This window comes from Hibiscus syriacus, unplaced genomic scaffold (assembly GCF_006381635.1).
Source record: "Hibiscus syriacus cultivar Baekdansim isolate YM2019G1 unplaced genomic scaffold, ASM638163v2 tig00111758_pilon, whole genome shotgun sequence".
Classification (NCBI taxonomy): Eukaryota; Viridiplantae; Streptophyta; class Magnoliopsida; order Malvales; family Malvaceae; genus Hibiscus; species Hibiscus syriacus.
The window spans coordinates 3,026,879-3,030,657 of record NW_024063170.1 but is presented as its reverse complement, the minus strand read 5'-3'; the positions used below and the strand labels follow the sequence as shown (position 1 = coordinate 3,030,657).

Sequence of the window (3,779 nt, the reverse complement as noted above, 5' to 3'; positions counted from 1 at the left end):
AAACATAAGTGTTATCTTCAACAATGAACTCAGTTTCAAAAATGGGCATTCAGTTTCATCTGAAACTCTTAACCTAAGGCGACGTTCTTTAAAAACATAAAAGCATATCCCCCATTTCACACTAATCGATCTTGACAGATGAGTAGATAAGTCTGGTGAACCAGAAACATGCATAAACCCAATGGTGCCTGTTAGCACAAAGAAGGCGTATGAAGCAATCAGCATGTAGCCAAAGTATAGATCCCTGAAACCAGCTTAGTGATCTCTAGCTTTGTGAAGAAATAGAACGTGGCATAGAGGAAGAGGTACAAGCCGAGGAGCCGGATGTGAGGTATGACCTCCACCACCACAGATAATCTTCACTGCATAGCTGGAAGTAACAAAGCACGATGGTTATTTCAGCACAAGTGATGAGGAGGATAATCAATACCAGGAAGAGGAAACCGAAGATGTAGTAGAACTGGTTCAGCCAGATTGAGGTAAGAATGAAGAACAGCTCGATGAGACACTCCGAATGGAAGTATTCCTCCGATCAGAATAGAGAAGTCGGGTTCATGTACCAAGCCTGCTCGGGGATTTGCCTTGGGATTTTTCGTCTTCACAGGATCCTCGATTGCTGGCTTCTTGACCCAACATAACCACCCACAAAAAAGTGGAACTGAAATTCCAAACCAAAGGAGCACTAGAGCAAACATTGTCCCAAAAGGCACGGCTCCAGAAGATTTCTGGCCCCATAAGAGCATTTAAGACAAAGAAGATGGCGAAGACAATGCCTGGGAACATGCATGCAGTCCTGAAAGCTATTTTCTTCCAGTCTGCTCCTTTAAACATTTTGTATAGACGGGCAGATGCATAGCCAGCAAAAATGCCCATGAAGACCCAAAGTAATAGCATAGCTGTCATAAGACCACCTCGGTTCGAAGGGGAAAGGAATCCAAAAACAGCAAAGATCATGGTAACAAGTACCATGCCCAAAAATTGAACACCGGTGCCAACATAGACACACAGTAGGTCAATTAGATGGAGGCCTGAAAACATCTCCATGGACAAGTTTCCATCCCGTCTCCTCTTGGGCCTCTTCCTGAGTCTCAAGTTCATTATACCGAGAAATATCACGATAAAGTGTCCTCAGCATGATCATTGCTACCATACCCGAAAGGAATAGAACAATCATCAAAGAATTGACAATTGAGAACCAGTGTATTTGGTCATCATTCATTAAAAGATATGCATCCCATCTAGATGCCCACTTCACATCACTTTCCTGAGTCGCACAGCAAAATTTAATAATATTAGCACCTCATAGTGACAGATGCTAGCTTTACTTCAAGAAATGGAGATGCAAAGAGAATTTTTTTTTTGCAAGTGATATTTTTCAGTAGAATCTACTTAATCACAAAGGAATATCAACTTTATGAGATCAGCTCATCGTGACACAAAAACAAATTAAGCACTCCAACTGTCAAGACCAAAATCTAGTTAAAGTTGAAGAGCTTACCTGGTATTCAACGTCATAAGTGAATATTATCTCATTGTTTGCTTCAACTTCTTGAGGAGTGTTGGAGTTAACAACTGTGCGCTTATTATGAGGATCACATGTTGTTAAACGAGTTTTTTCATTCCATGTCCCCTCATATTCATGTCTAATACTGCATTGTTTTAGAACACAAAGAAAATGCATCAAAACATGATACTAAAATCTCAGCCAGAAACCTAGAATTGAAAAATATATAGTAGAATATGCTAGAATTCACATGAACTAACCTGTATGGTTTAACCTCAAATCCCACAATTCTAGCAGAATCAGTTTGTGAGTCCCTATGATATTTGACAGTAATGCTAAATGGTTGTGAATGAAATATTTTTCTTCCTTGCTCTGTGAATACAGAAAACATAAGCAGACAGAGACATAGTACCCTATATATCCACAAATTAAAGAATTTTTGCTTTTAATAGATAGAATGTTTACCCCAGTGTATTTTCCTTTGAGCCCAACATGGTAGCCGAGCTGATAAAAAACAGAAGAATCCTGATCTGACCTTCTATGGGAACAACAAGGGGAAGGTTATCCAGTATCCTGTCAAATGAATCAAAAATAAGAAAGAGAACCTAGGAACTAGTTATTAAAAGATTGAAAGATGAATTCCATGTCAGAATAATAAAATGGCATACATATTGACTCGATATTCATCACCAATCTTTTCCTTAAACTGCTTTGCAGTTTTGGCATCAAGTGTAATGCGGCAAAGAACAGTACACATTTGTGGCTCTCGCATTTTGAACTGCATTAATTAAAAATCAAAGGTTAGTGGCCATAACAACAATCAGCCCTAAATCAACAGAAATACTAATAACTAACCACATAAGGAGAGTTTTCAATTCGGTCACCACGAAGCACTTCCCCAAGATTCTCTGTGCTGTCAACTATCTTTTGGGGTGGACAGAAAGGAATCGAATAGTAAGAGTAAGGAAGTTGAGTCTTATTGATGTCAATTTGTTCACCTTCACCTTCAAAGGATCTCCCTGCAACCCCAACAAATGAATCAAACAAAAGAAGGCCAAAATGGTTCCTTAATGAACACTCCCCAAAATATCATGGCATGTAGTGAGAACCTAAAGTGGTTAATCAAAATCATTACCCAATTAGGCACCTGTGGTAAGTACCAAGTAACCAAACACCATAAGAATCAAGTATACTTTGGTCTTTCCATTATGACATTCCATAAATTAAATCTCTTTCCAGGATACATTTCCTAAAAATCGTAAGCAATAACTATTCTAGGTAACATTACAGAATATGATCAGCATTAAGTATAACTGATTAAGTATGCATGACAAGTATGCAACCAAATCAATCACCATAAAGAACAAGTATGCTTAGGTAGCATTACAGAACATGAGCAGAGTAGAATCTCAAATGCCTATGATAAATGCAAGGATGGAATAAATTTATTTATTTATTTATTTATTTGAAGGCAGATGGAATAAATTTATAAATTAGCTAAAAGGATGCATGCTCAACGTTTTCAAATAAAAGGGGGAAAACTGAAACTGAAATTAAGTGAAATGAAGTTAATTTGTTCTAACTTCTAATTTAAACGACCTATCTGAATCTGAGATATAATTTCCATTTCCAACACAAATTTTTCATTAACTTTCTTTCCAGTAGCGATCTATATGAATCCTATCTAAAGCAAAAGAGGTTAAAGTGAAGATAAAAAATTAAAAACCAGATTGTGTAAATTAAACCTCATTCTAGGATACAGTTCCTAAATCATAACCATAATTATTCTAAGGTAGCATTAAAGAACATGATCAGCATAAAGTAAAATTACAGAAGCCTTAGATGAAAACCAAAAATGGAATAACAATTAGCTAAATCAGTCCACGATCAACGTTTTCAAATAAAATAATGAAACGGAAAATGAAATCATCAAGTGAAAATTTCAGTTAACTTATTCAAATGAAAAAGCCTAGCTGAATCTGACAAGTTATTTCCATTAATTTTCCCTCTCGGAAGGATCTTATATGAATCCTATTATTCTCCCACAAATCCAAACCAGATCAAGCAAAACAAAGAAAGAAACAGAGAAATCGGAAGTCTACCTTCTGGAAGTCTTCGGGGGCGACACCGGGGAGGTAGAAGCAGTGAGAACTGTGGATCAAAAGGAGGAAGAGGAGCGGCCATACGATCGAGACGGTCCGATCGTTCATAGATATGGATCGAGACCCCATTTTGACGGTGGAGGAACGCTTTCTTTGAGAAGGGACAGGGTGAA

At 37.5% G+C, this 3,779-nt stretch overlaps 1 pseudogene; it reads right to left on the bottom strand.

Annotated features, from left to right (window-relative positions):
* Positions 1–121: 121 nt before the first annotated feature.
* LOC120169255 lies at positions 122–3,779 on the bottom strand (annotated as a pseudogene).